Genomic DNA, 23,656 nt, shown 5'->3' on the forward strand with positions numbered 1-23,656 from the left:
CATAGCGTTTGTCACCTTGAAGCCACGATTGCACTTCGCCTTAGACATGCCCGGCATTTCATCTGTGTGAGAAAAAAAAAGATCTTTCATTCCTCTCTTCCCTTAAACCAAAGCTGAATGCCTTTCTGTGTGCTAACACGTGTACGTGAGAACAGAGCGATAGATCTTGCTGTATGATTGCCGTACTTCAGACTGACATTTTACATGCTTCATTTTCCCTGAAGGTAAAATGTTGTCAGTCATACCTCATTATGGCTATAGCAAACATTCATCCTTAATGCCATTTCTCTGTGCTGTACCAAACATTGTAAATACATAGTCATTTTTACAATGGATGTGCCTGTTAAAGCCAAAATATTTTATTACACTTGCTTCATTTGGAAATATTATTTCCACCGGTACTATTCTGTTAAGATTTTACCTTGTGCCAAATACCATAAACAGATGTACTTTGACCTTTACGCATTTTAAGTTTAAGCATAACTTATGACATATCCTGGAAAATGATTGGTGCTTCCTTACTGCCAGGTTTGGAAGGGAGCACACTCAATGCCTCATTCGAACAAAACAGGGCCTCTACCTCTCCATTGCAAGCCGTACTGCTTTCTGAACCTTGACTTGATTCGTCAGTGGGATGTTTTCTCAAGGTAGCCTTACTCCTGTATTACGATGCGTGGTACCACAGCTTCACACTCTAGTCTGCTGTAGCTTTATGGAACTTTGGTCCTGTTTGATGTGATTGTTTCTTCACCACACTGGCCTCGAGGCCGGCCGATCTGGGGAAGCCGTGTGTTCAGCCAGCCTCACCCCCCCCCTCACCACCCCACTGAAAGTCGATACCTCCAAAGATAGCTACCTCAGCGAGACAAGAATGTCCGAGCCATTACAGAACCGTTTGCCTACAAAGCTGCCGGTGCAGCTGTCCTACCTCAACCAAAATCCCCTTCCCTTCTTCCTCCAGTTCTCTATGTGCCAATGTGAGTGTCCCGTGCCAGCCACTGCTGCCTGCATTCAGAGGGTTACCCGGGAGACTGTGTCAACAGCTTTGCCCTGGTTACTGAATGCCACCATGCCCCCTCTCTCAATTTGCCCCGGCCAGGCCTGCCCTCTTCCGTCCTGAGCACAAGCCCTGCACAGTCCGGTTTCGCTCCCAAAACTGCAGGGCGGCCGTCCAGACATTTTGTTATGATTTTTTGCCCTTGTTGTTGATTCCCATTGCTTTTTTTGTCTGCTTTTGACTCCACGGTCGGGCTTCAAGAAGAGATGTGACCGCTTTGACTCATCCCCTTTCAGGAGCAGTTTTGAGCAAGGTGGAGAACTGCATCCCGTAACAGGAAAAAGCACGCCTGAATCGAATCACCAATACTGGAGTTCCATGTAGATGGGTGATTGATTCATAGGCACCTGCAGATGGCTTGTAATACCATGGCTCCTCATAACAGTAGGATTCGACATGGCTAATTTTTGATGACGATGCGTCAGCTGTCTTGCAGGAACAACATTGTTCGATTGGACAGGAGCCGTTGAAGCATACCGATCTTCCCCTCAATTTATTTGGCATTAAAAATGGTGGAAAGTATGGACCCAAAAGAATAAGCTGCATTCCTCTGGACCGTTCCAGGTGAAATGAAAGACGTTCTGGGCCTTTTCTGCCGAACTCCAAAAAAATGATGTACCAATACATTTTTAGCGTGTCCTTCAGAAGTCTACATTTGGAAGCAACCCCTTGCCAAAAGAATAAAACCACCTTTTTCTGAGCCTAAGAGGTTCTGCTGATGCCAAACAGGTGATAGTACTACGCCATGGTGATTGGCCAGCTCCCCAGTGATGTCATTTATTGAGACAAGAGCCTGTGGTTGCCATGTGGAAGATGGCAAACCTTGGTTCAGGTTTTCTTGTAATGAGTGATTTTGTCAACATTATATTTGTTGTCATTTTCCCCTCAAAGCACCAGGCACGACACTAGCTTCTACTGTAGACCTTCTTCTCTTCTTAAATTTTCCAAATAACCTACGTGAAAACCAAGCCGAATGATATCCAAAGATGTAAACTTTTGATGGTTTTCATTCTTTTTCTTTATAACATTCATTAAGAAAAGAAAAAAAATGTCAGTATTGTTTTTATTTTATTTCGTACAGTTCCTGTTCTAAGGGATAGCCATTTTCATGACACAACTGATCCAAGAAGAAGCATCAGAAAGATGCTTACCACGAACCAAAGCCAAAAAACACAAATTTCATTCCAGCAATAATGAACAATTAATTGACTCTCCTTACTGGAGGTAAGCCAAGTTTGTATGTCCTTTCAGATGACTTCTTAGGACATGGAACTGTTTTTTTTTTCTTTTCTTTTCTTGAAATTAACATTTAACTTTTAAAATATAACAAATGAAAATGGGATATATTTTCATATGTTGGTACAAAAAGTATAATTGCTTTTCTCTTTACCACGGTAGAGCTGAAATTGCCAAATAACTGTCTTATGAAAAATAATAGTTATACAACCAAATACCTATGACATATTTTAACATTCGTAGTCTGAACCTTGTGTGACACTTCCTCATGACCAAAGCACAGGAATGTATACGTATGGCTGTATTTGTGTAGGTGTGTATTCTGTGAATTGCTGGCAGTTGTTAAACCTTGAGCACAGCAGGGGCCAGTTAGAAATGACTAAATTATGTGAGACTTGATTTCAGGAAAATATGGCTTCATCTTCTGATTTTTTTAGGTCAAGTAGTAGGTGTCTTAGTGAACTGGGTTTTCACATTAATTGACCAGCACAAGTTGTCTCCTCACCAGCCCTACTGTACTGAAGGTTGAGCTGAAACAGTCATTAGTGTTAAAGCTTTTCCAAGATAACACAGTTTAACAGTCTACTAAATACCTGTGCTCCCATTGTTTTTATTATTGTTTGAAGGTGTAAACATAATACCAAAAGTGTGATATGGGAATGGATTTTTCCTATGTAGTCATGTGGTGGTTACCCACTATTTCTTTTAAAAACACCTTTGGCTGTTCTTTCTTCAGAACCCTTTTTTATTCACTTTTTTCTTCCAAACAAATGTTCTTCCTGTTGAGTATAGGAAATTGTTGCCAAAATTGAGACAGTTTAACATGTTCATTTAAGAGACGTTGTTATTATTATTGTTATTAATATTATAATTATTGCTTTTTGATTTTCCCTTCCCTGTTTATTTCCCAATTGTTTTCCTTTTCTTTGTAGCAGTTAAAGGAATATGTGAAAATGTTAGGAATTTTAAGAGATACAAAAATTACAGTGGGTTTATGGCAAAAGGTAGGGCATTGAATGTAACATTGAGTAAAATGACGATATTGAAATAGTGGTGCATTTTGATGGGGGAACGTTCTCCTATAATAGGCCATGGATTTACTGGCTGCTGTCTTCAACAGCTTCAGTGTGTTTCAACTGTTTTTTTTTTGTAACAGTCCCCTGACTGATACACTAGTTTTAAACTACTTAGAATCCAAAGGAAGCCACGTGTTGCCGACCTTTAAGCCATAATGGAATACATCTAAGCCATATATTAATTTATTGGTGTGTAGTGCAGTACATACTTTTACAAAGTGAATAAAAACACTTAAGTTATGTTCAATTTCTCATATGCCTATGTAGTATTGTAAAACCTAGATGAAAGAACATGCACAGGAAAACAAGTGCAAGTTCACAGGCAGTGCTGACTTGGCTGAACTGGTCATATTCAGACTGAATTCTTATTTGAGTCATTGCTCAGTGCTCTACTAATTGCTGCGTATACCCACTGGTTAGAAAAAAAATATTAAAAAGTAGAGAAGTAGAGGTTGAATGCTAGAACCAATGAGAAAAACAATGCTTTAAAATTTGTTTTTTTCTCTTTCTGAGACTGTTCCTTTCATGTGTGTCATACAAAACTGAAACCCCTAAAGCTTTAAACTGTTCTGAGATAAGTACCACTCCTGACAAAAGAAGAGGTGTGATGTGTATAAAACTAGAGATGAAGGTTTTTCTCCTGACCGGAAGAGCTTCAAACTGAGGATGAGTTTAAAGCTCTAACCACTAGAGAATTATTATTTTTATGTCCTACAAACATTATAAAGTTCCCTCAGGCTAACTCCCAGCTATGTTCCTAACTAAAAAAAAAAGCCTTTTTCACTGATTAACATGTGTTTTCTTTGTGAACTTGACATTCACTATCACTTGTTAATTTGGGCTAAGCCAGACGCAGTGTATAAAAATCACTGTTTTCACTGGGATGGATTCAAAATTCCATGATCCCTAATTCTTAAATTTTTATTTCCCAATAGGAATTTCTTGTCTTTAAATTGAACCAGTTAAGCAATAAATAAATAGAAGAAACTGGCTCAGGAGGATTGTGGTTTTAGTCCCCAACTATGTTTTACTAATGACTTTAAAAAATGCCATTGTCCCGATTAAAATATTGCATCATAGGTAATTGTCCTAGATTGATGGACTTTCCTTGAGGAGTACTTATGTTTCAAGATGACTCACACAGCTCCTGTGTTTCAGTACCACTGTCGCCAACATAAAACATGCTACCGTGAACTCATGTATTCAGAACTCAAGAGCAGTATGGCGACTTAAGTGGCAGCTCTTCGCATTTGTATTCAGGTCAAAATGTTCATTCCTTAATAAAAACCAATGCACTGCGTTCAGAAACCCACGTAATTTGGCCCACAGGATCAAGTAGATGCTTCATGCAGAGCTTCTTGCTTTTCACGGACATCTTATGAAAAATTGGAAACCTGGCTCCCTTGGTTCCACTGCTACAGACCCAATCAATAAAAAGAAACCACAGCCTTCCCGAACTATTGCCTTCCCCCTTTCAGCCTTACCTTTTACCTTATAACTTATTCATGTGTCCTGTCCTATCCGACACTGCTGAAATAAGAAACATGGCAGTACGTTTAACCCTTTGCATGCATCACACAGGAACACACTGCTAACATTATGAACTGCTCATAGAAACATTGCACCAACACAACTGTCATTTTTTTAAAGGGAAATTTCAACCACTCGCAATGGTTTGACCGGTCAGGAGTAGTGACATGCATCTCTGGCTAGACTGTCTATTGTCTGTGATTTTACTTGGGTTAAGAAGACCTTCCCTGCATTTGTTTCTCTGTTTCATCCTCATTCAGATTCCATGCTTCCTGAAAACCAAATAAAACAAAGAGCATTAATTAGAAAATATGCTTTGCTTCTGCTTCATTCATTGTCTTATAATTAAGCGATAGTTTGTGCAATGCAAGTGTCAACATATTAAAAAGGGATATTTTATGGAATCATGTTTCACAATCTAGCAAATCCTATCTTCAAGTAAGTTGTTTCTTGCTTCAAGTTGATTGATATATTGGATATACTGTACACATAAGTATGTTGGCCCTCTGGTTTATTAATTACTACACTCAGAAGGTAAGGCATTGATGTGTGCATGCTAATTTGACAGAGTCAACATTAAAATAATAATGTAAAAAGATTGTAATTGCAATTAAGCAGATGGCACATGGCACTAACAGACACAGAAGCTCTGCTGAGTTCCTGACAGGAGCATAAATCCAGCATCTCACTTCCTCTACCCTCAGCAACATCACAAATTCTTCACCAGACATTTACAGTGACACATACATAATTTGCAACATGTACATTTGTCCTGAACAGACGCTTATAAAGGAAGTGGCATAACATGCTCACAATGATTGATCACAAAAATTGATGATCACAAAAATTGAACTGAAATGTTGTAGCGCAAACTGCCATTTACTGGAAAATTTACTGTATTTGGTCTCCTCGTCTCTTTGTTTGATTGACGAAGTTGCTGAATAAGCAGAGAAATGGAGAGACTGACTCAGCAAGCAGGCATCAAACCAAACTTTCAAACCCCACTTGTTCATACACAATAGATTGGTAGTGCTAATATAGCTTGGGGAAATTAAAACAACAAACCATATTTAGAGTCCTTTATTTCTCGTAGTGGCTCTGGCAACGGAAGCTTCATATGTGTTTAAAGATTCTGTTAGAAAAATAGCCAAAAAAAAGAGAAGCTTTGTTTAAAACTGCAGCCAGAATTGAGAGGTACACGTTGAGAGCACCCTTAAACCACACTGACTTTACACTATTTTTGCGAAGTAGATTGCAGATTATTATCCAGAAATCATGCTATTCTCTGGACAGACATAATATGATTTTTCTAATAACGTAATAAGTTGTGGATACTATGAACATGAATCTTTTGACATTTTTTCTGGCTTTTGAGGAGGGTTTTTGTGTCATTAGTACATTTCATTGAAGCAAACAAATTTCTTAATGGATTGCACTATAAAATGGAAATTATGCTTTACATAGTTTTAATTTTTTGTGTCAGTCTATGATCCTCAATTCTGTTCGGTTTGTATCTCTTCACTCACAGCTGTATTGAAATTGAGCCACTAGAAAATAATGATAGAAATGTGTGGTTCTGGTAGCTATACTACCATGAGCAGGAATTCAGCCAATTTGTTCATTAGCTGCATTTTCATATTGAGCAGATGTCAAATCATTATGAACAAAAATGCAACAAAAAAAAAAAATCAAACCGTTCCTTTTTGTGCTTTTGTTCTTAGTGTACATTTAAAATGCTTGTATTATTGTAGTTCTGGAATGTGGCGATGCCAATGTGTAAGCAATGCAGTGTACTGGTACAGGCACATTAAAAGAGAGTTATGGGTGTGCTGCTTACAAAATAGCTTTATAGTTGAAACATACGTGCCATATACAGTATATTAAGTGTATAAACAAGCAGTTTGATTAACTGATTCATATTAAAAGCAGACAGGCTTGATGTTCACTGTGGTCCAAACAGGGCTCCTCCAAGTGTGTGTCAGCTTAATAATGATGCACATACTGTAGATAACATCATAGACTCACCGACCACTTTATTAGGTACGCCTATGTGTATCTAGTACTGGGTAGGACCACCTTTTGCCTGCAGAACAGTCTGAATTCTTTGGAGCATGGATTCAACAAGGTGCTAAAAACATCCTTTGGGATTCTGGCCCATATTGACTTGATAGAATCGCACAGATCCCGCTGATTTTTCAGCCACACATTCATGCTGCAAACATCCCATTTCACCTCATCCCAAAGGTGCTGAAGTCACTGTCATGTTCGAGGAACCAGCTTGAGATAATGTGTGCATTGTGTCACAGCACATTATCCTCTTGGAAGTATCCATTTTAAAAAGGGTAGACTGTGGCCATAAAGGGATGCACATGGTCAGCAACAATGCTTTGGTATGCTGTGGGACTCAAATGATGCTCAACTGATATTAAGGGGCCGGTTGTATGCCAAGAATACATTCCCCACACCATTACACCACCACCAACACCAGCCTGCACTGCTGACGCAAGGCAGGATGGATCCATTGATTCATGCTGTTTTGGCCCAGTACTGACCGTATCATCTGCATGTCCCAGCAGAAACCGCAATTCGTCAGACCAGGCAGCGTTTTTCCAATCTTCAATCATCCAGCTTTGGTGATCATGTGCCCACTGTAGCCTTCTTCTCCTACAGTCTTCTGCTGCTGTAGCTTGTCTGCTTCAAGGTTTGTGCTGTGCATTCAGAGATTCAGTCCTTTCTTCACACTATTTTACCATTTGTAGCCTTCCTGTTAGCTTGAACAAGTCTGCCCATTCTCCTGTGACCTCTCATTAACAAGGTATTTTTGGCCCCCTAAACTGCCACTCACTGAATGTTTTTTGTTTATTGCACAATTCTCTGTAAACTCTAGAGACTGTAGTGCATGAAAACTCCAGAAGGGCAGCTGTTACTGAGATAGTGGAACCACCATGTCTTGCACCAACAATCATACCACAGTCAAAGTTGCTCAGATCATGCATCTTGCCCATTACAATGTTTGGTCAAAAAAAAAAAATTAAACCACTACTGTACACGATGTCTGCAAGCTTTAAATACTGAGTTTCAGCCTGTTTGGAGGGCCAGGCTATTTACCTTAATGAGCCGCTGTCCCTATTAGGGTGGCCAGTGAATGTTAGAGCATATGCTTCTGATTAAATATTCTCTTGGCATTCCCCCTCCTAACACAAAGTGTTAGGGTTGATATTATAACGTTACATTCTAAGGCACAAATAGCCAGAAAAAAACAGGTTTTGAAAGACAGAGCAAAACATTTCATGGGGGAGCTTCCTCCTGACCACTGTGAGGAGTAATTATCATGCATGATTTACGGCATACTGTGATCTGCTGTGGTAAATGGCAGTCATTTCTGCATGCAAGCTGATAATCCTAAACATAATGGATCTGGAACTCCCAGTGATGTCAGAGACAAACATCAGTCATTCTTTCCAGGGAGAAAGCCAATATAACCCCCAACTCCCTTGGTCCAAGTCCATCTGTCTGTCATCAGTTGCCATGGAAATACGGTAGTAAGGACTACTAAAAGTCTTGTTTTATTTTGGCACACAGGAAGTTGCATTGTGGCTTTAAGCAGACACCAATCGAAACCTCTATACTGACATTTCACATGAATATGGAGAAATATATTTCTCATTTATGGTGTTCCAAATAAAAAAGGCAAGAAGACTCATATTTCTTTTCAAAGTTACTATAACTTTGAATTGGAGGTCTAGAAATCATCAATCTTTTGAAGTTTGGAAGTCATCAATTTAACCATTGATTTATACTGCCAGTATTATTTTTGTCCAAATTGTTGTGCAATACCATTTTTATTATTGAGGAAAAAATAAGGTTGAGGTGCCAAGGGCTTTCATATGACTGCTTTCATTGAACTCATTTTTGCAGGCCTTGGAAAGAAATAAAAATCTTTTCCAGCTTAAAGGATCACATCTTCCATCTTTTCTTCTGAGAAATGCAGGACGAGCATCGAATGCCTGGCCTGGGGCCTGATTGATTACATTGAAGGTTTTGATGAAAACATAAAGAAGATGATTTAGTTCACTGGAGAACAAGGACGTCGTCTGGAGCGTGGACAGGACGCCCAGTGAAGTTTTCTTGCCAGCTACTATTGGTTCTGGATAAGGTAGAACTGAATCAAGATCTGCAATTCCGCAAAGTTAACTTGATTAAATTCCTGACAGGTTTGGGGGTGGGGGTGGGCACATAGGTTATGTTTTGATTATCTTGTGCTTTTTGGTTGCTCACTGATAATTAAAAGTATACAGCTTGTGTCCGTTAATTTTATGGAAAATCTGAATTGGAACAAATTGAAAACATACTCCCTTAGCTGAGAGCTCTGAGAAGAGCCATGCCAAAGCATCCTTTAGATTAAATATTGGAGATTCATTTATACAGTATACGGCAAAGGACCGGTGAAAATTTTTGATACACTTCCACCTTAGTCATTACCTTCCACTCAAATTGCCGCACTTATTAAAGATCCGTCTTCCTGTGACGGGAGGCATATAGATGTTAGCATATAAATCAGGCTCCTTCAAGGGAGGACATGCACCAGCCTGTAAGCCACATGTGCAAATGTCAGAATGCTATCTGCTGATTGGCTTGAGCAAGCTGTCCGCAGAGCAATTTAATGAAGTCAAAAGAAGCCAGTCAGGTATTTTTAATTCCTAAGCTTTCCTGTATAGTTTGGCTCACATTTCAGACAAAAGGCTCAGCACCCAGCACGGTCCTTGAAGAACAATGCCAGTTGGCAGGGGATGATTCTATTAAAGCTTAAAGTGGTTTAAGTAACAAACATAATGCAGTGTCTTTTTTTCATGCTTTATTTCATACTTTATTTTGTATTTTATTATACGGTTCTTTTTTACCTTATACATTATTATGTTTTATATGTGCATTAATGAGAACCAAATATTGTGGTGGAAATTATTTTATAAATGTCATTTTGTTAATAAAAACCCAGATAGCTTTGTGGGTCACCTTAACAATTTGTGGACATACCCCTCTGATTAATTAACTGGACAAGATAACGAGGACAGTAAGATGACTCATGGCAACATAATGTTTCCATATACCAGAGTCTAATAATTGGTACTGTAATTCGATGTCTAATGGGCTCAATTATTTTGCTTTTTACCAGACCTTAACAAAAGCTCTTTCCAGAGGGCTAACAATGGGACCCATTAATTTGTCAAATGAGGGAGAGACATTACACTGACATACATCTGTACACCACCATTATTGTCAACTCCTCTACTGGTCAAGCCTGGTCTTTTATGTCTATGATTTCTGACTGGACAACCACTCAATGCATGGTACATTTGTAGGCCCACACTGGGGCTGGGATTGACATGAAAGGTATGTTGTCTGCTTAGATAAACACGTGAACGTTTATAGAGCTTTGATTTTTTATTTTATCTTATCGTAAAGTATGGTGATGATTGTCATGATGTTCACAAGGCTACACCGCCAATCATGTTTGCTGCATTGTCACGACTCGGAAAAGTGTAATGTAGTCTGACCTCATGGGGACTATGAGATTTCTGACTGAAAATTCACATTAATCCAACATCTGGGCTGACCAGTCGATTGAGGAATGAAGATCAAATGAATAATGATTAGGTCAGTATAATATCAGGCTGAAAGGTTTAATATTTGCTGGAGAGGACGAAAACCAAATTCCTCTTGAGCCCAGGAACGTGGCCCTCAATCCAGTTCAATAGATTTTTATATTTGATTAATTTGGATGTATTTTGATTTGTGTGTCATTAATTCACATCCTGTATTGAAATATTCAGTAAAGCACTGCTAATTTTAGTTATATGTCAGCAAACACCTTGTTATTCAATTTCACAACACAGTATGTATAAGGTGTGGCAGTAAGGTACAGTATAATAAATATAATAATGCAATTAAGCTAAGAAGGTGACCCCAATTTATTGCAAAGACCACTCCTGACACAGCATGAAAAATAAACCTCCATGAGTCACTGCGTCTTAACAAGCTCCCCTGTGTCAGAACCTGGTTTTACCCTGTCCTGCAAAAAAGACATCTGCACGACCAGGTAAAAGATGACTAAAATACAGCCAATGGGAGCTCACAATGCCTGACAGTGGGGCTCTCACTAATGGGCAATTTCAACACCCTCTTGTCCTTCCTTTTCTCCTGCTGGCCTGTTAATCAACAAGAAGAACAAAGAGTTGTAATCGATGAGTCTGTGACCGTGGATGTAACATCATAACTACAGTAAACTATTTCTATACAGGTGTGGAAGGGAAGAAATACATTAGGTGCTGTCCAGTGTAGTGATTTGATGAGCCATGAAGGCTAAAGGTCTTTCAAATCCCTGTATTGGGTTGAACATTATCCCATGGCACTTTTCAAAAGAGTAGGGGGGCTAACCCCAGTGTCCTGACACCAAAAACTGGCTCTCTGCATCTGGCCATCCAGTCACTCCTGATGTCTGATTGGCCGCACAGTTCCTTGATTTCCAACCCACCTTGACTTCCCAGGCCATCACTGTGAAAGAGAAACAAGTTCACAGTTGACCTACCCGGTTAAATAAAGGTTAAAAAATAAAACCAAAAACAGCAAGTTCCTCATATACCACACCACTTACTGAGCAATGTGTACTGTCACTGACACTTGTCACACACAAAATGCAATTGAGCATTTAATGAATAAATAACAGCATAGGAAAATGAAAAATCCAGCTCTCCTGACTGTCCCTCCCCCTCTTTACTCATTATGTTTATTTCAGTGCTGAGGACAAACATTGATGCTGCAAGTCATCAGTAAAATCTGCATCAGCTCTGAGTACACTGAGCCAGATGTCTCTCTCTCTCTCTCTCTCTCTCTCTCTCCCTCAGTGCTGAAGATAAATATTCAAACAATAACCTCAAACAGCTATAAACTCAAACATTTTCTGTGTATCTAATGTCCTTATAGAGGAGGTATTATTTTTGCTTGTAGTCGTTTTCAGTAGGTTATTTCAGGCTTTAAAATGAATTACAGAGATGATGCATGGGCTATGCCTGGTTTTTATACTCTCCCATGAGGACATTAATTGACTTGTATTGTTCAACTTTGTCCAGCGCTGTTAAATCCTGATTGAAAATAAGCCTTCATATTCCCAAAGTCAAACACTTCGTTATTAAGATTTAATGTATGTGTGTGTGTGTGTGTGTGTGTAGCCTACTGTACATGCAAACTAGGGGTTTAAAAAGCCCCTTTTTTCCTCTGACAAACACATACACATCTCAGCTTGTTAATTCTTACAGTGTACAATCATACTGTAGAAGTGTTCTGAGGAACACTGTGAACGCATGCATTTTCTTCAGGAGCTACCAACAGGGGTCCAGAGTGATAAACGAGGTTGTTACAGACAGTGTGCTGAAGCGGCTGTCTGCATCCCATTAAAGCTGAATCACTAAAAAGACATAGCTGCAGGATATGAACTTTGTCATTTTACTGCGCAAGGGAAGACGTGATAGGAAAGAAATTGCACAACACCGATTCATCTGGTTAATTAAAAGGGGAAATTTTCAAATGTCAAATGATTTTCACAAGACAGATAGGGAATGAGATGGTATTTATTTATACAACCTGAAAGTGAATAGTTTTGCATCTCAAATTAAATCTGATCTCAAATATTTAATGTCAGCATTAATTAAATATTCACATCCTTCTATGCATCAATGCTAGACAGCTTAACTAGGGACTCCGGTGAAAATGGATTGGTTTGGTTTGCGTGGTGACAATGATGGTGGTTAGTAAATGTACTAGAGGAATAACAGGGTGGCCAGATTGATAAAAATGGCATAAAAGGTTCCAATATACACTGCTGAGATGGAGGTATAAATAACATAGCAACAGTGCATGCAGTGTGGGATTTCTCATAGAAATATAAAGATATATTTATTAAAATATATGAATGTTTGCCTAAACAAACCACCTGTGCATTTGTAAGGAAGTATAATACAACTTTCCAGTTTATTAAATAATTTGCACTACTGTATCTTTTAAACATGTAAATTTCACAATTAATAATGGCGGTTGGTTGATGGTATTTTACCATTAAGTAAACAGTAATAATGACAACATTTAGCTGCCTATTACTGTATTGTCAGCTCAATAAAATATTGTTGGCTGCTGTGCATTGTGTTGGCAAAGTACATAATGATAGCTCCTGTCGTCTACGTCTGAGAAATTCTGGAGTGGATTTATGCTACAGTGAGTTCAATATCTCAATGTGTAAGTGTCATTCTGCATGCAGGGTGGGAAAATAATCATGGACAGAAGCAATATAATATATTTGCCAAGTGAAACCAGCCATTCAATATTCCAACAATAAGGATTGCATTGACCTGATTAAACTTAGCCCAACAGTAAAAATAAATTATTCATTATAAATAATACAATTTAACAGACAGCATCAAGGGAACACCTTATTAGAACCATTCACAAACCGCCAATGAGTTCAGACAGTACCTAATAGCCATCTGCTATAGTCAAATCAAAATATGAATTCCTGTATTAGAGGAAATTAAGGATATGCCAGGAGCAATCAAGGTTGTCATTCATACATCAAACGTACCATAGGCTGCTGTACTGCTAGTTGTGGGTTTTCACAGTAAAAAAAAAAGTATCATTAGGTTCATGATCAGCAGATGAGGATAGTTATGCTATGACCATGAGCAAAAGTTTTGTTAAAGAGCTAGTATGCACTTATTTTTAAAAATTAATTGTCATCTGTCAGAAGCTGATGTGACCTGGAACTGCAGATATTCCATGTGATGTCCAAAATGAGTTCAGCATAGGGTTAGCCTGACAGCTGGCTGGGTTGTTGCTGTCCACTGCAATAGAGAATCATTAGGTGCCTTGCTATGAGTCAATGTCCCCATACCTTTAACTTTATGGACTTCTGCAGTCACCTTATTACAAGAATAAAAACAATTTCAAGAAAAATTCTACATAAAATGTTGTTTCAATGCTGGCTGTTTTGTGCTTTGTGGAAAAAAAATGTATGACTATACAGCACATTCAAGGAAAAACATACATATGCATAGAAACACAGTATTCTCTGTCTAAATGCCAACATTTTTGAAGTGATGACATTCCATATTTGACTTCATATTTGACAGGTTTGACTCTTCAATCTTAAGGTAGTCATGCATAACAGTAAATGCTTAATTCAGGACTGCATATTCATTTTTATTTAAGTGCTAAGATTAGGGCACAGCCAATTTTATGCTTGAATCACACTCATTAAACTGCTGTCTGCAAACAGTAACCAGATAGAGTGGTCAGGATTTTTATGTGTAAGGTAACACACACACACACTCACACACACATGCATGCACACAAACATGCACGCACACATGCAAGCACACACACACACGCATGCACACACATTTTACCTCACATCCCAAAAAGATACACTGATTCTTACTCTTGTACATACATAGACTGTGACCTTTTACATTAAATTTGTTATCAACCAAAGAAAGTAAAAATAGAACAAAAATCTATTTGACTTTACTCGTAGCCACCAGAACCATTTTGAACACCCCCTCGAAATTCCGTTTGTGTGCTGTTTTACTCGATGTCCCCTGTTTATCACATAAAGCACAACATCTACGGGTAATCTATTCAGCTTTAAGAGGAATTTCTGTCTCAAATTTTCTGCAGATAAGCCAACACTCCCAATCCTACTTCATGACTATTTTAATATTGCCGTTGCCAGAGGGCTGGTACAGCATGGCAATACATATTATAACCACACAGGGGCAAGATAATATATGCATCATCTGACAGCATCAGCTGCTGGCCCAGAGAGGAAGGGTGAGGATGTGTGTGCTCTTTGCTTTTTGCGAATGACCTTTCTGGTTACAGCACAAGGAAAACAGGCTTCAGACCTTGAGCATAGCAGATCAATCTGAGTATGATTAGATGCGGAATAAACAAACAAGACAGGAAAGTAATGGTAATGAATACTAACAAAGTGAAACTCACAATGAGCTAAAAATTTGCCCAGTTCGGAATGCAGCAGTTTCACTGCTGGTCCATACAGGGTCAGGAAATGAATTCCTTCTGGAAGACTGGTTGTCAGTTCCTAAGATAACTACTGAACCCCACATTTCAAACCCTACTATGGCAGCCTGCCAGTACACCTATCCAATATTATATTGGCCAATATACCGAGCCAAATCTACCTTTAAGGAGCCAATTACACACATTTCACTAAAACAAAACTAGCCAGAGAATGACAAAAAAACAAAAACAAAGATGAGACACAAAATGAAACATAGCATTTTTCAGGGCTGCCAGGTGGCCCCTCTCAAAATTAGTTATGGATCCTGCAATAAATCATTAAAAGTATGGAGGTAATAAAACTTGGGTGTTAATCAAGATTTCAAGGAGACAGGAGCATAAGCAGGGCATAGATAATTAACTGGCATTGAGCTTCTGGGATATGTCATTCTTTGTTTACACTCTAGTTGGAAATGAAGGTGGGTGGAGATATAGGGCGGGAGAAGTTTCTGCATGAGGATCTGAGGAACAGTGACCACAGTGGAGTTGAAGGGGAAGGGCATTGACTGAAGATTTACTGCACATACAGCAAAATTAAAAGTTGTTTGTATAGCTGAGAAGGACAAAGAGAAAAGGAGATAGAAAAGTCAAGAGAAGCAATGAAGAGATGGATAAAATGTGGAATTTGATTAATTCTACAAGTCCATAAGGGAGTAAATATGACCCAGTTATTTATATTAATAATTAATGTATTTAGCAATGAATTTTCTACTATGATTTACGTTTCCGTCTTCTGTAATCAGCTCCATCCTTACAGATCAAGGATTGTATTTCCTTCCATATTTGATCATATACTGTCAATGGTCATCTTGTTATATTTTGAAATGCATTCAAAATCAGTGATGATGTTTTTTCTTTTATCAAACTAATCTGATTAGGCTGCTTATTGATGTTGTAAAGGTTTTTTTTCTCATTAACAAAAAGGTTTAACAGGAAAAAATACTGGTGCTAACATTTTGTGATGGTAGGGATCAATATGAATTAATACAATGTTATTGTTCATATGAGGCAATTTCTATGCTATAGTTCTAGCTATTTAGCTATCCTTATGACTGTGATCAATAAAATAGTGAAGAGCCACATATCCACATATCCCTGGTTGTAACAACCCCCACAAAAATGTCATAAACGTTTTCAAATTTTCAAAAATTTTTGCAGACTATAAATCTTTTCATTTCCTGATGTTTTCCATCACATTGTGAGACATTCACAACCCTTTCCACCATACAACTCAAATTGCATGTGTAATAGTGAAATGTATTCTGAACCTGTTTCTCTGTTTCTGCCGTTACAATACAGTGTTCCAAGAGGCACTTCTATCAAATGCCAATCAATCAATCAAATTTTATATGTATAGCGTATTTTACAGCAGTTGTCACAATACGCTTTACAGACAACCCTAGCCTAAACCCCCACAGGAGCAAGCCTAAGGCAACAGTGGCAGATGGGAAGAAACCTTGGAAGGAACCAGGAACCAGGCTCAAGGGGGATACCCATCCTCCTCTGGTCGGCTCAGGGTGCTGACTGGTGACCAGCATGTCAGCCAGTTTTGTAAGATATGTGATGTGGCTCAGATGATGGGTGGGGCCGGGTGGCGGTGATGGGGAACAGCAGGTGGCGGCAGATGTGGGCAGGGTGGAGGCAATGACGAAGGAGGGGCTGGACCGCAGAGAAAGGTACCCTTCTATGCAGGCGCTAAAGGAAGGGCTGCATATGAACTATTTGTCATGAGCACAGATCCCCTGGTAGGACGTTGCAGGACGAAATGCCTCACCTTGACATTCCTTTGAACTCGTGGGGGCTCAGTGAACGTGATGACACCTGACAGGATGCACACACACCTGACGGCTCGCTGGGTCTCCCGAGATGGCTGACAACACTGCGGCAGGTCCCTCACTGGCACTAAAAGCCACGGCTTGCTTTTCACTGGAGCCCAGGATGGAGTACAGGCTTGGATAACAGCACAAGAATAGGAGTGAAGCAGTGATGCAAGCTGGATAAGAGTGCAGAGCTACACTGACATTTGAACATGGTCCGGTTGCTACAGTATATCCTTATAAAAAGGCTTTCAAATATCTAGTCGAATGTTAATAGTTTTTATCACGATGTGTATAAATGATGTGATTGCGAAATCTCACTCACAAGCTAATGGAACCAATATAATACTGCAACAGGGAATTGTGAACTGAATAGACAAGCTGAATTAATTTTTTTGTTATTTTTTGAATTGTGACTATGGGGCCAAAAAAAGTTGTGTCCGTGTCATTTGTGTTCCAACAGCTTCTTTGAACTCTATTTCCCTTTATTCTATGCATTGAGTGGCAAGGTATTTTTCCACATCTCTGCTGGCTTGTTCAAATGTATTTTGCATTTATTTGGGCTTGACATGGTCTGTGTCATAGCCCGAGTCAATGCAAATTTAAACAGAGTATCCATGATCTTCATTAATCTGATAGTGTTGAATCTTTAAAACATAGGTAATGTTGTTTCCTGATGTCTGTTTGGTCCTCCTACTGTGAAATACACATTATTGGTTTGTGAGGAGAAGCCAGAAAATGATTCAGGGAACCATCCAGGCCTTCAGCCAAACCACAACCTGCCTGGAACAGCTGCCCACAAAACAGGTAGTATTTATCCTTGGTTGGCACAGCCCTTCAAATATGCTTTGAATTCACTGAAACCACAACAATCTATTGTCTCCCAAGGTTCCGCACCCTAAAATGAATCAGTTGATTACCATTCCACCTCCATTATGAACTGGTCAGAGAATGCTATGGAAATCTCAGCGAGCCATGAGCCATTTTAGTTATTGACTGACAGACTGTATTATATCTTAATATACTGCAATCATATTCATCTAAAGATCTATATCAGGGACACTCAAATCTCTCGAGGCCAGTAGTCCTACTTGTTTTCTTTCCCATCTGGCAGTTAATTGATTGATTAATGTCACTGAATTGGGCAAATATTTAATTCACCTTGTGTCCCAGGTTTAAATACAATCTTATTTGAGGGGAAAAATGAAAACCAGCAGTAAACCTACTACTGGCCTTGAGGGCCCCATTTGAGTATCCCTGAACTGTGTATTTATGGCTTTATACTATGCGTACACCACACCAACATGAATGCACCATAAATCTTGGATTAGTTTTACATCACTAGCACAGCTATATTTTCACTTTTCACATTTCAGCTGCAGAATAATATGACAAGGAAATATTGTATTGTACTCAGAGAACAAATTGACCCTCCATTAGTACCCATTAAAATCTGTTTTGTGTAACTTAAAATAAACATTTGTTGTATTGGGGCTAAAGGATCAAGTATGGTTACATGTTTTTCAGATGACTAAAATTTTTTTGAAACAATGGGCCATATTTATGTGCATAAAACTCACAGTGCAAAATGCAGCCTGACAATACATACGCTTTAAGGACAGAAGCACACCCTGCGATGACACGCATTCTGTGCATCCAGCCCCATGTGCTAATACATAAGACGCATGTTTCTGGGGCAAAATGCATCACAACTGTGCCTGAAACGAATCACAAAAGGCTAAGTAAATCTGGCCCAATGTTTTTTCACTGTTCTTGAGAGTCAAAGTGCCAAATTAGTCCTCTCTCAATATAATGCTTTTCGTGCATATTCACATTGTTGTTTGTGTATGTGCAACTGTGGGGGGCACTTACATGAGTGGAAATCATTAGAGAGCTTATATGCTGAAAATCAAAAGAAAAAGAAACACTGTTTTTATCCACTGTACCGTGTATATTTTTTCTCATATGATTTCTTTTCACATATGCAGTATATTGTGCAGATTTGTCATTTTGCAACTGAAGTTGAAATAGAGAAGATGTTTGTATGAAGTCTGGGGTGACGTGTTTGGGGAAAGAGACACAGCATAAATCTTCATGTCAGTCTCACATGACGTGGTATGATTGCAAAAAATATGTGCAGAAACCAAAATAACCCATGTACCCTGCTAGCTCCTCCACCTATAGACACAACAATTATTTAAAGCTATGATCCTGTCAATTAGAACTGAGCCAGAAATTAAATATTAAAATCACAAGTTCTTTTGAAATGGATAATTACTGCACATAAACCCGACAAATTAATGCAAGTTAATGGCAACATCACAGCATACAGCAATCCGCAATTTAATTCAAGAATCAATTCAGCAGTGAACACATCAGACACATTAGGCTCCATAGGCAACTCTGTATGATTCTCACCTCGGTATCTCCAAGTGGGGTCCCACATGTGTCAATATTGGGGCTCACACTGTTCTCATGCATGTTACAGAACTTGTGGGGGCAGATAATATGTAATCATGAGATCTCTTTCCATTTCAATGTTGATGATACACAGGTGTGCTTTTCTGAATGCCTCTAATTTTTCTCTAGTTGAATATGGCCATCTCAACAGTTGCCTGTGCCTGTTCATTTTATACAGCCTTTATCAAGGATCATAATTCTGGACCTGACTATGCATGAGGTGCATTGTATTACACTACATTTTTCATTCATTGCAATTTGATTATCATTTTCTATGGACAGTAAGTAGTACACTGCAATTGCACACCGTCACCTAATCATGGTCAATCATCATAACACTAGGGGTCACAGCATTGATTTTGTCCTGATTGCCATGGAAACAGGACGTTTCATTAAGTGGACAGAAAATCAGACGATGCCCTTTCCTTGATTTCAAGCCATTCTCATTTGATGAGCTGGCCTTCAAAAGGAAACAGATCCACCCAAACAGGCAAATGAGGAAATTATTTCATAACAAGGAATCAAATCTATATACAACAATAAAACTTCGGCATACTTTTAAAGATTGCAAGTCTCATTCAATAACACTAAGCTTTTGTCCAGTAGATCTTCATCAGAGCATTTGGGTAAGACATTAGAGGCAAGGCTGTTTCAAATGAATTCAGTGAGGACTATTAAAAGGACACAGCTGAATTCAATAAAGATGTTACACATATTATTTATAGGCAATTATCTAGTACAATACAGAGATATTTTTCTGTCCTCATACAACTATGGAATGCATGCTCTTGATCCTAGTAAAAGTGAATACATTTTACACTTTGACAATGAGGGCACATCAAATGTACTCACTGTACAAAATACCAGCTAAATCATTGACTTTCAGCAAGCTTCAAATCAGTTTTGCCATACTATGTGACATAAATTAAAATGATATAGGGTAGAAGTATATATGTACTGTATACAGTATTGTACAGTATGCAATAACATATCCACCTCACCACATTGTGCAATGATTCTGCCTAAAATGAGTCTTTGGTTTGGATCTGATCTGTAATGAATGGCCATGATTTTCTATTAATAGTATCCAATGTTTCTTCATTGGCAAGCAAGCAAAATGAGCAATATACAGTTATCCATCTTGTTTGTTTAAAAGGGGACCTAATTTGTAAATACCATAAAAATGTGAACACTATATGTATCATTAATTCACTCTTAAATGACAGTATGGCTGAAACTGACCAATTAATTATTGAATTATTTGAAATTCTCTAAATATATTAGATGCCCATTAAGATACATATTTACCTGTATTCTGGTTTAACAAGTGTGTGATTATTTTTCATTTAATGTGACTATTGCAGTGATCATGCCTGTCAGACGGGGTGAGGTGGAGCATTGTAGTAGGACATTCCACCTTACCAGGAGACCTGTGCCTTTGCAGATACTAGATATGGTAATTTTGCAATGTTGTGGAGTGGGAGACTATGATTTGGTTTCCATGTCTGCTCCTTGTCTACATGGGGATGCCTTCTTGTCTTAAGATAAGCATTTAATCAGTTGGCTCATTGATTTTAGAAAAAGTGTATGCACCATACTGTGAAGTTGTTCCACCTTCTTTTTCTACCATGCTGATGCATCATTTTAAAGGTCTTGTGCTGGCAATTCAATAAACATCTCTCCCAGAGGAATGGGCAAAATATATATTCTGGTCTGGTGTCAATTCTAAGGCTTTATAGGAGAATCATGCTGACTCTCAGTGTTTGTGTTTTCAACAGGGAGACAGGATTCAGACTTTCTCTTTACACCAGAGCACTAAAATAGCCAGTGTGAACAATTCTATAAATATCGTCTGCTGACTGCACTAATAACATTTAAATTACACTGTTCCCGCATATTCTTAAACTATTTAAAATATTTTTTGCCTCTCCTAGTGATGAAATGTACCCTCCAATAATAATACTCCCATGATGACCATCATGGTTTTGATGGTTCTTATATCTTTTCATAGAATCCCCAGCTTATTAAGAATATTTTAGCATGTCACGTTCAATAAGCTGTTTTGGAACACTTACTGAAATTGTTACATTGCACCTAAAGACGAAAGTTAAAAATAGCATCCCTAATTGCAAATAAGACACTGCAGGCTGGATGTCCACCCACCACTTAAACACAGAACACCTGCTCCTCCGGGCATAGGGTTCAGAGTGGCTTGATGCTCCAGCCACTGCTGACGCTCTGCAGTGTCTCCCTCTCAGTCATGAATCTCAGTGTGGGCCTGGATGACCAGCTGAGGTTTTCAGGACACATCACAGCAACCAGTCCTGTGCTTATCCTTTAATCACATCAGGAGTATGTCTCCACTTCCTCACCAAAGAGACTGCACAGCTACAAATACAAAAACTATAGCAAAAAGTAGAAATAATATGTATTATATTTCATAGTGTGTGTGTGTGTGCATGTGTGTGTGTGTGTGTGTGTGTGTGGTTGTGCATGTGTGTATGTGTGTGTTTGTGTGCATGTGTTTGCATATACATGTGTCCTCATGAAAGACAGCAGAAGACGTATCTTCCTATCTGTTCGTGATCACCTGATAAACTGACACAGACGAATTGCAATGGAAGGTCATAGTCTGAATGCCACAGTCAGTAACAACACAATGAGATATTTGAGAACAATACCTTTCCTCTGTGTTTCTCACTTTCTGTCTCACACTTTTGATTGGCAGACTTTACCGCATTAGCAATGCAGCTAACAGCATGACACCATTCTGGAATAATAATATGACTCATATTAACATTTAGTCATGTGACGTGTCATGTTATTTAACCACACGAATCTTATTTGTGTCTCCTCCAAAATGTCAACATGTACTGCACCGCATAGATACAATATTTATGTGAGAGAGAGAGAGAAAAACAGAGACAGAGAGAGAGAGAGAGAGAGAGAGTATGTGAGAGAGGGAGATGCACAGATGGCAAACCGTGTATATGCCACAGAGCCGAACAGCGCAGGCAGGGCCTCTCATGCTGTTCTCAGCCGAATCCACGGGGAGATGCCCCCAGCACTCAGACACCTCTGTGTCTCTTTCATCCGTTCCTCAGCAGCCAGAAATGAGAGACGATCCCCGTGTGATCTGCTGCACTGCAGATGCGGAGTCTGGCTCCGTGTGAGTTGCCTCTCAGCCCTTTGATTGAAGCTCAGAGCTGTGAGTGGCAGACGCGTAAATCCCCGCTGAACAAACGCCCCGACAGACGTCGCACAGCGCGAGGGCAGGGTAATTGATTTCGGCCCAGGCTCGAGATTCACTGACCAGTGCACCTGGCCAACTGGAGAACGACGGGCTCATCGCTGTTTGATTAATGCTAGCAGGTACCACTATGGGCAGGTATGTCTGCTGTGATTAATCTGGCCAGGCTTCTGTTCATAGCTTACAGATGTGGAGCCATATGTACCATGCAAACCTTAAGGACAATACGCAGAACACAGAGGCTGATTCACCTCAGAGAGACTTAGATTTTTTCCTGTTTAATCACTCTCACACTGGACATAAGCATCATGTAATTGATTAGGGTGCTGCCTTAGGTTTGTACAACAAAGGCACTTGAAGGCAGCAACATACTGTGGCCCATGTGGAGAAAAGAAACTTAAACCTGAAATTAACAAAATGTTCCTGGGAGCAGAACCAAGAACTTAACCAAACAGAAATACCAGTGTTACAAACCCAAAATATCTAAATTAATACTGTTTAAGGGTACGTTTAGTTTTTTTCCCAAGGTTTTGTCACGTGTATAGGCTGAACAAATAAGCAGCCTTTGACCGGCATGTGGCCAAAATCAATGGGAAATCCGCATTGAAACAGCAAAGCAGCTTATCGGCACTAAAGTCCTTTGAGTCTCCTAGCAAGTTGCTAGTAGCAACATACCTTCCTATAACCCCTCTATCCACCTTGCTCTCACTTTTCCATGTTTCCCCATTCCACGAAAAGTTTCACTCTCTTGGACTCCTGAGTAACACAGGCCCAAGCACCGGTCTTTAATGCGATAACATAGTTTCATACAGAAGAGAGATTTAGCTAGCTAGCTAGCTATTTAGCTGTTCATAGCACACAAAAAGGTGTGCTGAAGGACCATATTAAATAATCTTAGAAGGAGTAGCTTCAACACTCTGGTCAGAGACTGTTATAAGTTGATAAAATGTGGGACCACCAAAATGTGCTTTTTATCTTATTTATATCCTGACTGCAACACAGCCTTTCAAGTATTTTTTCTCAGCAGTCTAATTTTCCAAATGGGCCACAAATGTTCAGGTCACAGAAGGGAACTTCTGTGGTGTCTGACACAATGGCAGGAGCT

This window comes from Anguilla rostrata, chromosome 1 (assembly GCF_018555375.3).
Source record: "Anguilla rostrata isolate EN2019 chromosome 1, ASM1855537v3, whole genome shotgun sequence".
Classification (NCBI taxonomy): Eukaryota; Metazoa; Chordata; class Actinopteri; order Anguilliformes; family Anguillidae; genus Anguilla; species Anguilla rostrata.